The following is a 12426-nucleotide window of genomic DNA, read 5'->3' as shown; positions in this document are numbered from 1 at the left end:
ACACTACACCCCCCATTTCCCGTAAGCTACAATACAGATATTGGATAAGACTTTTCAAGACAATAATAATTGGATTTAAGTTACGTTATTGAGTATATTTGAATTTTTATAATAAATAAAGAATTCAACATTTTAATTTATTAAATATCAAATACGAAATTCGAATTTCGAATTCAAAATTTTATAAATAAAATTTGAATTTCGAACATCAAATTCAAAATTTTATAAATCGAATTCGGTAATTTTATATTGAACTAGCAGTCGCCCGCGACTCTGTCTGCGCATAATTAAAAAGAAAGCTAAATAAATAGTCTACGAGTTCTTCCAGACGAATATAGTCCATCCATCCATCTAAACATTGGCATTTATAATATTAGTAAGACATTTTAATTATTAAATATAGAATTCCACATTTCAATAAAAATCAAATACGTAATTCGAATATCAAAATTTGATTTTTTTTTTATTTTTAACTAGCAGTCGTACGCGACTACGTCTGCGCTGAATTAAAATAAGTGACCTGTTCTACATCTATGCCAAATTTTATTAAGATTTAATGATGCGTTCCGGAGATACATTCATATAAACATTCGCATTTATAATATTAGTAAGATTTTATATTTACAAATTTATATATTAAATATAAAAACAGTGAAAAAGTGTGAAGGCATTATTTTATAAAAAAAAATGGTTATAAATAGTCGAATTTAATAAGAGAAAAATAAACAACGAATAAAATTATCTCAATTAATGACATCCGCAATACCAGTGATACTGCAGTTAGGTTGCAGACTTCTGAGAAGCTAAAGTCTTGGAGCTAGGCCTTAGAGTCTAGTCGATCAGTGAACATCGCACGAATATTTGCGACAAGCTTCATCGTCATTTATGTCAAAAAGCAATTGTCGCCCGCGATTCCGTCCGCGGGGAATTAAAAAAAAACATAATAACCCTATATGTTCTTTCAGACTATTTTTTTTATAAGAGAAGGCGGCAAACGAGCGGCGGGAACACCGATGTGATCAACGACGCCCATGGACATCAGCAATACCAGAGGAACCGCAGATGCGTTGCCCCGGCCTTTGAGATGGTAATACGCTCGCTTGTTGAAGGACCCTAAGTCGTAGCGGTAGTTTTTGAGTTTTAATCCTTAATAGACATCGTAATTTCGATCTGGATAAAATTGACTTTATAAAATGATTCAACGGGCGCACGAATGCCGACGGAACGGGACTAATAAAGCTTGTACTTTTTGCAACGACTACGTACAAGTATTTTGTTGTATCACTGATTAACCTTGTATAGATAAATTATTTTTCTTAGCTAAAGCTGAATAATAGCAACATAAAATGATATACGAATTTGCTATTTAATTCTATCAGGCGCTAAAAGAATACGAATGAGAAATGTATTAACCATAGTCGTATTTAACAGTTGAATATTCATAGAAGTTAAAAATGTTGTTAAAGAATATACATACATACAAACTAGTAATAATCTTCTACCAAGACCTGCTTCGACTTTCCGCCGACGGATAAAATAAAATAGCATTGTTAAAGCAATAATAAATTACGAATTCTAATTTAAATTACGGTTGGAGATGTATGTTTATGTTAAATCTTACTTCTTGTAAATTAATTATCTATTTAATTGTGTTTTAATTAAAAGATTAAAATTAATCCAACATCTTTTAACGTTTTATTATTTTAAAACAACATAATTGTCTTAAGCCTCGTTAAATTGTTTAAAAAACAATTTTCGAAGTCAAACAAAACACGGCTAAAGCTTTCAAGATGACATTTACAGAGGGTAGTAATATTAAACGTTCCCTCTACCCTCCCTTGTAATATCACTGAGAGAGGGGTCGGGAGGGCACGGAGGAGGGTAAAAAGTGTATAAAATTGAAGCACAGGGCCACAATCGGATGATGCGCTTTTAGATACACGCTTCACTTGTGATATAGGGTTGTCACAAACATTTAAAAAGTATTTATTTTAATTTGTAACTAGACTCTCGCCCGCAACTCTGAATGAAAAAAAAAACTTAATTAGTTCCCGGTAATTATTCGAATTTTTCTCACTTATTAAACCTTTCCTAGACCTTCACGAATATGTCAAGACCAAGATACATCCGTTTAGCCGTTCTCAAGTTTTAGCGAGACTAACGAACAACAATTGATTTTTATATATAGATAATAACTAAAGGTTAAACTGAATATTTAATCTCATAATCAATGCCCTTATTGTTATTAGATTGGCATAGTACGTACCATACATTTCTATCAGCTTCAATCAGAATCCATCTCCTGTTTTTTTTTATAATAGAAGGGGGGCAAACGAGAGGCGGGAACAACGAGGTGATCAACGACACACACGGACATCTGCAACACAGAGGAACCGCAGATGCGTTGCCGGCCTTTAAGGAAATGGAATGCTCGCTTCTTGAAGTTGCCTAAGTCGTATTGGTTTGGAAATACCGCCGAGGACAGACCGTTCCACAACGCGACTTACACATATCTTTTTGCACAGAATATATACTTTCTTTGGTCTTCCTCTACCTTTGTCATCTTCAAAAACCAAATTATAGTGCCACTCACCCTGATGAAGGGTCCCTGATAGGCTTGAAACTAGACGGTGCCATCGGACGAATATACGTCAGTCTTTAGCCGTTTTTATATCAGTTTATTATAATGTCTCACGAAAGTTTGAATAAGTTAATAGTATTAATTCTGTTTTGTGACAGCCCTGTGCATTTCTTACCATTGACTTGGTCCCTCTGGTGATTAAAATTCCTCAATGTAATATCGCTGGTCATATATTAACTGTCCCAATCGACGGAACTGACATCCCGCGACAACTTGCCTTTGCCTTTCGCGTTTGTTTATTTTTTAACTGACAGGTGTCATGTCGTTATAATAAATTCAGAAATTAACACTATTAGATAGAAAATGAGTAATTCTAGGATTTATCTTTTTAATTTTAATTTATTATCTAGAAGTAAAAAGTTTTCGTCTATTATTCGTTTAGATTGAAAGATGAAATTAACTAAAAAATGCACGTCAAATTCCAATGGCGTTATATTTTGAAATGTCAAAACATTTTAAGTTAATTAATTTGTATTGTAGTGGTTAGTTATTTAGTAAGATTATATTTTAATTGTTTAAATTCATTTTAAAACATAGTGTTTACTTTACTTTTAAAATACAACTTCAAGAATTTTTGTAAAATGGATCGAATTGCTTCATTCCTGTTCATCTGTCAGTAGCATACGTCAGCTGTCATTATCAAAATCAAATTGAAATAAAATTAGTAATAAAAGTAGCTATACTGTGTTATATAGATATACAATATTAATATTATAAAGAGGAATAATTCGATACTTTGCATTGAATAAGCTTCAAAACTATTGAACACGGCTCTACATTACGTAAGCTTCAAGAACAGGCGAACGACAATATGGATGTTCTTTGCGATTGTCGATTAAATCGACGGAGGAGAGGATGCACAGAAAGAGAATATCTCCCCTTTCCTTGCATCTTCTCATCCGGAAAGTCCACTTCCACTTCCCATCCTTTCCTTATAAGAAAAAGGGTGGGAAGAGAAAGATGACTAAATTAGGCCTCCGGGACGCACATTCATCAGACTGTATTTGTAATTGCTTCCACTTCACGCCTGTCTTCTGTGTGTTCGTGCCATTCTAATTATTTTAAGTTATTGCAGGAGCTTTTTTTTTATATCATAAGGTGGCAAACGAGCGAGCTGCCACCCGAAATCGCTGAAGTAGCGAAGTGACCATTGCCCATAGACATACGCAATTGCATATGCGTTGCCTACCTTTAATCGACGGAGAAAAGGATGCACAGAAAGAAAATAAATTCCCTTTCCATGCATCCTCTCATCCGGAAAGTCCACTTCTACTTCTCATCCTTTACTAATAAGAAAAAGGGTGGGAAGGGAAAGATGACTAAATTAGGCCTCCGGGACGCACACTCATCAGACTGTAGTTGGAATTGCTTCCACTTGACGCCTGTCTTCTGTGTGTTCGTGCCATTCTATTTATTTTAAGTTATTGCAGGAGCTTCATCCATATCGTGGTATACACGAATGTGAACATCCCGTGAATTTGAAAGCTTATAAATTAACACTAGTGTACACCTGCAGTATAGTTTATGATTTTGATTTGAATTACAGTCTCTAACCGATCTACACGAATCAATACAATTATGTTACAAATTCCATCGTTATTAATTATATCGACGTTACAGTTCACCTGCTATAAACTACGTAATAACCCCAGCAATATAACAAACTGCTCAACGCTCACTATCTCATTATGTTTCATACATACTGAATTATATTTGACACAGAGAAAACAATAGAGTCGCGTTTGATTTAGTTTCAAGCCGTAATGTAACGTAAATATTGTTGCGCGTTCATACAAAGTTGTACTGACGTGAGTCTGTCAGTACATATTATACATAGCGATATGTCAACTGTATTTAGCTCTGACATATTGAATATTACAACGAATTTTGTCACTATGATCTTGACAAACAAAGCTATTGTCCGCAACTTCATCATCATCATCAGCTCACTATACGTCCCCACTGAGGGGCTCAGAGCCTACCCTAAGTTAAGGGTGATTAGGCTACAGTCAACCACGCTGGCCAAGTGCGGGTTGACTTCACACATATCTTTGAATTTCTTCTCAGATATGTGCACGTTACATCACGATGTTTTCCTTCACCGTAAGAACGTCGGATAAATGTACATATGTATTATAAATCGACAATCGAAAAACACATTGGTACATGGCGGGATTCGAACCCAGGACCTGCAGATTCCAAGTCAAGTGCTTGACCACTTAGCCACCGACGCTACGTCCGCAACTTATTATTTAATAATAAATTTAATATGTTTTTGAGTGAGAATGTGGCTTTTTAATGAAGAAAAAAAACTATATCGGTCTAGTAATTTCTGATTTTAACGCTACTAGCTGTCGCCCGCGACTACGGCCGCGCGGAATTAAAAATAAAACTTAATAAGATATCTATGTGTTCTTTCAGATTATGTTTTACATGTGTGCGAAATTCCACCGAAATCCGTTCAGCTTATAAGGAGATACCTTTAAACATCCATCCATCTAAACATTCGCATTTATAAGATTAGTAATATACACATAAATACAAACCGTTTCTCTTTATAATATTAATATAGATAAAAAATTAAAGACTACAAAAACTACTCCATAGTTTTCATTATTCCCGAAACTCGTCGAGTACCCTCATAACGTAGCCCAATAAACCTTATTCCTTTGTCGCCGGCCAATTTGTCATCCATTGTCGTGTCCCCTCCCCCGTCCTCCACTCCCCTACCGACTGTGAAGTGGCAACACGCGCCAGAAAAAACAATTAAACATTACCCTCGACATGCGACATATTTTGAATAGTTTTAAAACATCAATCGATGTTGTCTTTTTATTTTTTATTTTTAATCTGTTACTTTATTTCAACTTAAGTTTTATTAATATATATTTAGGTATATTAGCTTCAAATCAAAACAAGTTTAGGTTAGAATTATTGGAATACTAGCTTTCGCCTGTGCGGAAATAAAAAAACTTAATTTATTTTTATTTATTTATTTATTTATTTAAAAACTGCATAGCATCATTACAGTATACAACCAATTTGACACTATACACACTTTACATAACAGTTTACACGATAACATATTTTATAATAACAGTAAATAACATATAACAATGATAAATAAAAAGAAAAAAAAATACATATAATACAGTGCAAGAATATATAAACGCGTAACTAAACATCAATATTCAAACGTCTTCCACACATCTGTACGCAGCCTCTGTGAATTTCGACTCGCTGCAACTAAATAAATCTATATCTCTAGATATGATATTGAGAAGCCGTATAGCCCGCACTATAAAAGCATATTCCAATAACTTCGTCCTAGCGGTGGGCTCGAGAAACAATGGCGGGCGGCGGCGCACCTGAACCACGTAGTCAGGGACACGCAGCCGCAGCGCTGCAAGCACGGCTGGCTGGCACACCGCGCCGCGCAGGACGCGCCATACGCCGCGCACGAGGGCCACGTCCCTACGCACTCGCAACGTGCTGTATCCGACCATGCCATTCACAAATAAACTCGGGTACATTAACGGGAAGCAAGGATAAACTCCGTACTGTTTGTAATACAGGAACCGCGTAAACTTATTTTGAATTCTTTCTACCATCAGACTATATTTTTTTTCATGGGGACTCCAAATGGAACTACTCGTTTCTAGACGACTCCTAACTAATGCGTTATATAAAACTTTTATTACCAGCGCATTTTCAAAATTCTTACATTGCCTGATAATAAAACCGAGATTTCTAAACGATTTCCTACAGATATTCGCAATGTGGTTTCGGAAGTTCAATTCCTCGACCATCTCGACTCCCAAATCACGGACGTGAGATACGCGCGGGACGAGGGTCGTATCCAGCACGTAGGGATGGTGCAGTGGCGCGCGCGCTCGACTATACGATATCACACAGCACTTGTTCGCGTTGAAGAACAACTTGTTGTCCTTACTCCACTGCAACACGCTGTTAATGTCCCGCTGCAATCGCAAGCAGTCGTCACCATTTTTTATAACTAAAAAAAGTTTTAAATCGTCCGCATACAATAAACACTGTGCGTGATTTACTATTGACGGAAGGTCATTAATCATTAAAATAAACTCTAACGGACCGAGATTACTGCCTTGACTTATTCCGGAATAAGTATAATATGGCGCAGAAAAGTAACCCTCGTACTCGACGTACTATCTGCGCTCTTTTAGGTAATTAGCAAAAAAGTTTAGTAAACTGGGAGTGAACCCAAACGCAGCAAATTTAATTAATAATATATCGTTGTCTACGGTATCAAAAGCGCGGCGAAAGTCAAAATACGCAGTGTCGACCTGTCTTCCGGCGTCCACGGCAGGCGCTAGTTCCGATACGAAGGACAACAAGTTACTCTCCGTGTTTCGACCCTTACGGAACTTCTTTTTTCGGTTCTTCTAGACTATGTTCTACATCTATGCCTAATTTCAGCAAGATCAGTTCAGCTATTCTGGAGATATCTGGTAACAAACATCTCGACATCTAAACTTACGCACTTATTTTAGTAAGATTTATTTAATTAACTAGCTGTCGCCTGCGACTACGTCCGCGTGGATATATAAAAAAATAGTGTAGCCTATGTGTTCTTTCAGACTATGTTCTATACGTATGCCAAATTCAATCGAGATCCGTTCAGCAGTTCTAGAGATATCTTCAAACACCCATCCATCCATCCACATCACATCCATCTAAACATTCGCATTTATAATATTAGTAAGTTAAATAAAAATCAGCTCTTCAAGGCATAAATTCGAAAAAAAAATGAATAAATAGTATCCTATATCCGTCTCCAGGCTCTAAGCTACCTCCTCACCAATTTTCAGGTATATCGGTAAAGCCGTTCTTGAGTTATAAATAGTGTAACTACACCACTTTCTTTTATATAAAATACTAGCGGACCCGACAGACGTTGTCCTGTCTGCACGTCTTTAATTTGAATAAATTAATATGAAGTTAATATTTGATGAAAATTGTGAATCTAAACCATTCCCAGATCCCCTTGAACACAGACAAAAAATTTCATCAAAATCGCTCCAGTCGTTTGAGAGAAGTTCAGTGACATACACACTCACAGAAGAATTATATATATAAAGATATAGATTACTACTAACTAGGTTTAAAACTACTTTTTTAATAGACGCATTTTTTTTAATTTGTAATTTTTGATTATATACGTAACATTCAATTAGAGTAATAAATAAAATTATAACAATATAGCGTTATTAATATTAATTATAAATGAACGCATTACAAGTATGGTTAACCATAACAAAATAATTAATCATATTTGGTAACAATGGCCGCGGCGGTATGAACCGAAATTTGGCGGGAAACAGTATATGACGCGCGGGAAGTGTGAAAATAAATGGACATGTAAATAAAAATTAATTTATTAAGGTTTTTTTAAAGATATAAGTAGTTATAAGTAATGACATTAATTTAAAAACAATTTTATATATATAAAAGAAAGTGGTGTTAGTTACACTATTTATAACTCAAGAACGGCTTTACCGATATGCCTGAAAATTGGTGAGGAGGAAGCTTAGAGCCAGGAGACGGACATAGGATACTATTTATTGATTTTTTTTTTCGAATTTATGCCTTGAAGAGCTGCTTTTTATTTAACTTACTAATATTATAAATGCGAATGTTTAGATGGATGTGATGTGGATGGATGGATGTGTGTTTGAAGATATCTCTAGAACTGCTGAACGGATTACGATTAAATTTGGCATACATATAGAACATAGTCTGAAAGAACACATAGGCTACACTAATTAAGTCTTTTTATATATCCACGCGGACGGAGTCGCGGGCGACAGCTAGTCTATATTAGTAAGATTTAATATTTTGTTTAGTACATCTACGTATCCTATGGTCGCAACAAATAATATTTTTGCCGGTGAGCGGGCGCTGGGAATGCAGGAATGTAATAATTAATCGCGCGTCTGCTTCACTTTGATATTTAAGTGACAGGACCTGTTAAGTTCTCCTGTTCCTCTCTATCGAAAACGATAAATTCTAAAAATGCATTTATTTAAATGGTTAATTTTCTGTGTAAATTTTTGACGTAATATACATAGGTTATATATCGACATCACAGGGGACCGAAGAGCTGGCTGCTACCTCGGACAAAGAATTAGTTTAGCTATCCAAAGGTGGAACGCTGCCAGTATCTTCGGGACCTTGCCTAAAGGGACTCCTTTTAATAATATATTTTAGGTAATTATTCGTTTTTAATATTTTATTTAATATAGATTTAAGACTCTTCATATAGGTCATAAATATGTTTCAATTCACGTATGTATCAAATACTAGCTGACACCCGCGACTCCGTCCGCGTGGATATATAAAAAACTTAATTAGTGTAGCCCACTCATCCATCCACATCACATCCATCTAAACATTCGCATTTATAATATTAGTAAGTTAAATAGAAAGCAACTCTTCAAGGCATACATTCGAAAAAAATGAATAAATAGTATCCTATGTCCGTGTCCTGGCTCTAAGCTCCCTCCTCACCAATTTTCAGGCATATCGGTAAAGGCGTTCTTGAGTTATAAATAGTGTAACTTACACCACTTTCTTTTATATATTTTACTAGCGGACCCGACAGACGTTGTCCTGTCTACACGTCTTTAATTTGAATAAATTAATATGAAGTTAATATTTAATGAAAATTGTGAATCTAAACCATTCCCAGATCCCCTTGAACACACACAAAAAATTTCATCAAAATCGCTCCAGTCGTTTGAGAGAAGTTCAGTGACATACACACTCACAGAAGAATTATATATATAAAGATATGCGATTGTCATCTTTACGCGACGCGAGTAGCAGAATTTATTTATCACAACCGAAAGCATTACCTAGTCCGTTTCTCAATAGTCAAAGGCGTACTCGGCCATTACAGTGTTACCAGATAAATGAATAAATGGAAATAACAAGGAAATATTGTATAAAGGATTTTTTTATTATTAAAAATGTAATTGCAAAGAGTTTTTTTGAATTTTTAATATTGCATATTCGAAAAAACAGCAAGATATATATTTAACTTTTTGTACTAAAACGATTTAACCTAGTCTAGTAGATTTTTTATACTAAATCTCGCCAAAAAGCAGTGCCTAATAATGATTTTGAGCATATATTGACTTAATAAGCGCTAAATTTAATCGATATCAAATAGTAGCCTATGTCCGTCTCCTAGCTCTAAGCTACATCCTCACCAATTTTCAGGCATATCGGTAAAGCCGTTCTTGAGTTATAAATAGTGTAACTAACACAACTTTCTGCTGCTTATCTATTATTTATCTATATTAATATTATAAAGAGTTAAGAGGAAAGATTGATTTTGTATGTAACGAGTATACTAAAATTGGATCGATGTTAAAAAAATATTTGACATTAAAAATCTGTAGTTAACTAGTTGCCGCTCGCGACTCCGTCCGCCCGGTACATAATTAGTAGCCTATGTGTTCTTCCAGACTATGTTCTATATGTATACCAAATTGCATCGAGATCAACCGTTCTGTAGATACCTTCTAACAAACACATAAACATTCGCATTTATTCGTAAGATTAAGTTATAGTCAATTGAATATACTTAATATGAGCTATAAAATCATATTAAAATGTTTTATGCGATAGAAAATGTATTATTAAAAATGTTTCTGGCTGAATAAGCTCCCTTGTAATGGCAACACCGCGCGGCGTTGGTATGCTTTGAGGATGTTATTGAATATTTTTCTTATTAATGTTCGAGATCAAAGAGACAAGCCAATGAAAATTATTCCACCGCAGGGAGGGTGACCATAAAATATATGATGTTAGAAGATTTTCACTTTAGTTAGGCTTTTTTCCATGACTATGTCTGCGCGGAACAACTAAAATCTAGCCTATGAGTTTTTCTAAACTTTATTCTACATATATGTCAAATTTTATCGATATACATCCAGTCGTTCTAAAGATACCTTCTAACAAACATCCATCCATCCAAACATTCGCATTTCTATTAGTAAGATAGTAAAAAAACGATTGATGTTCTTACGGTGCCTTCACCAACATTATGATGCCCATATCTGTGAAGAAATTCAAAGATATGTGTGAAGTCACTCACTGGGTCAGCATTGACTATGGCCTTTTTCTTTTTTTTTCAGAGGGGAATGCTTTATGCATACTCCGCGCCCCGGGGGGGATGCGGTAGTTATGTGGGATTCTCCTCCATAGCGGAGGCATACCCACTAAATCCCTCTGTTCCTCCAACGCATCGGGACGGGACCACGGGCACGCTTTCGCTCTCGTCCGCGGCCCCGTCTGCGCCAGCTGCCCAGGCAGCTCCCTCTCGGGGGGGAGGCAACCCTCAGTCGCCGGTGATGGACTCCCCCGTGTCCTTCACTAGAGGGGTATTGTAGGGGTCAACTTAAGGTAGGCTTCAAGACTCTCAGTGAGGACGTTTGAGCTGATGATTTAAAGCTGACATTACTAGCAGTTGTAATTAAAATAAAAACATTTTCTGCTTTTGATGTCTAGGATATTCATGGAAAATGAAATTAACAGATATGGAATATCCGATAAAACGTAATCGCATGGTGATCCTAACCGCGCGTTTGATGTTAACTCCTCAACAACTATTTTATAAATGAAACCTAATATCGCAGAAATATTATAAAACAGCTTTTTGTTTTTAATTTGTTTGAAAATTATTGCAAAATTATTTCACATCGGTATTTCAAATTACTTTCGTTTATATTAACACTAGCTGCCGCCCGCGTATTGGAAAAACTTAGTAAGTAGTCAAGTGTTCTTCCAGACTATGTTCTACATCTGACATTCAACCGTTCTGAAGATACTTTCTAACAAACATCCATCCAAACATTCATATTTATAATATAAGTATTGTAATTCGAATTTCAAATGTGACACGAGTTTTTTTCAATAGTTTTATTGTCAACAAGTATTTAACGTCGTACGATGCAATACCATGAGCACACAGAAGACACGCCTCAAGTGGAAGCAATTCCAACTACAATCTGATGAGTGTGGATGCCGTAAGCATAATTAGCTTAATCCTCTTTCTCTTCCCACCATTTTCTTGTAAGGAAGAGAATGAGTTGATTTTAAAAGAGTAATACTTACAAAATGGTGATCAATGGTTGAACTCGGCGATAGAGATGTCACTTATAATGCGAACAGCAACGCTTTTGATTCACTAGATTACACTTTGGCCTATATACTAACTAATATTAAGATTTAGAGAAGAATTTCTCGCATTAGGAACTTTAACTAACAAATAACCAAACTTTTTCAAAACGTCATTTCAAATTACAAATCAGTGTCCGTACTATTGACTATTCGTACCATTGACAAGTTAACGAACCTGTACGTTTAACATCCATACTATTGACATCACCGAAGCAAAACGAATTTGACCACATTTGGAGTTATCTTTATATATATAAACGACTGGAGCGATTTTGATTAAATTTTTTGTGTGTGTTCAAGGGGGGATCTGGGAATGGTTTAGATTCACAATTTTCATCAAATATTAACTTCATATTAATTTATTCAAATTAAAGACGTGCAGACAGGACAACGTCTGTCGGGTCCGATAGTATATATATATATAAAAGAAAGTGGTGTTAGTTACACTATTTATAACTCAAAACGGCTTTAACGATATACCTGAAAATTGGTGAGGAAGTAGCTTAGAGCAAGGAAACGGACATAGGATACTATTTATTCATTTGAAGAACTGCTTTTTA

The 12426-nt window shown here is 35.4% G+C and overlaps 1 protein-coding gene across 1 annotated transcript in view; it reads right to left on the bottom strand.

Annotated features, from left to right (window-relative positions):
- The window catches only part of LOC106122773 (homeobox protein notochord), a 16937-nt gene extending 4954 nt beyond the window's left edge, over positions 1-11983 (bottom strand). Inside the window, exon 1 of the mRNA XM_013318861.1 lies at positions 11801-11983. The gene's annotated coding sequence lies outside the window, so the exon portion shown is untranslated. The remainder of the gene's footprint in view (positions 1-11800) is intronic.
- Between the last annotated feature and the right edge of the window lie 443 nt (positions 11984-12426).

This window comes from Papilio xuthus, unplaced genomic scaffold, assembly GCF_000836235.2.
Source record: "Papilio xuthus unplaced genomic scaffold, Pxut_1.1 DF826776.1, whole genome shotgun sequence".
NCBI lineage: Eukaryota > Metazoa > Arthropoda > Insecta > Lepidoptera > Papilionidae > Papilio > Papilio xuthus.
Note: the sequence above shows the minus strand (reverse complement) of the source record. Positions and strands in the feature narration are given on the sequence as shown.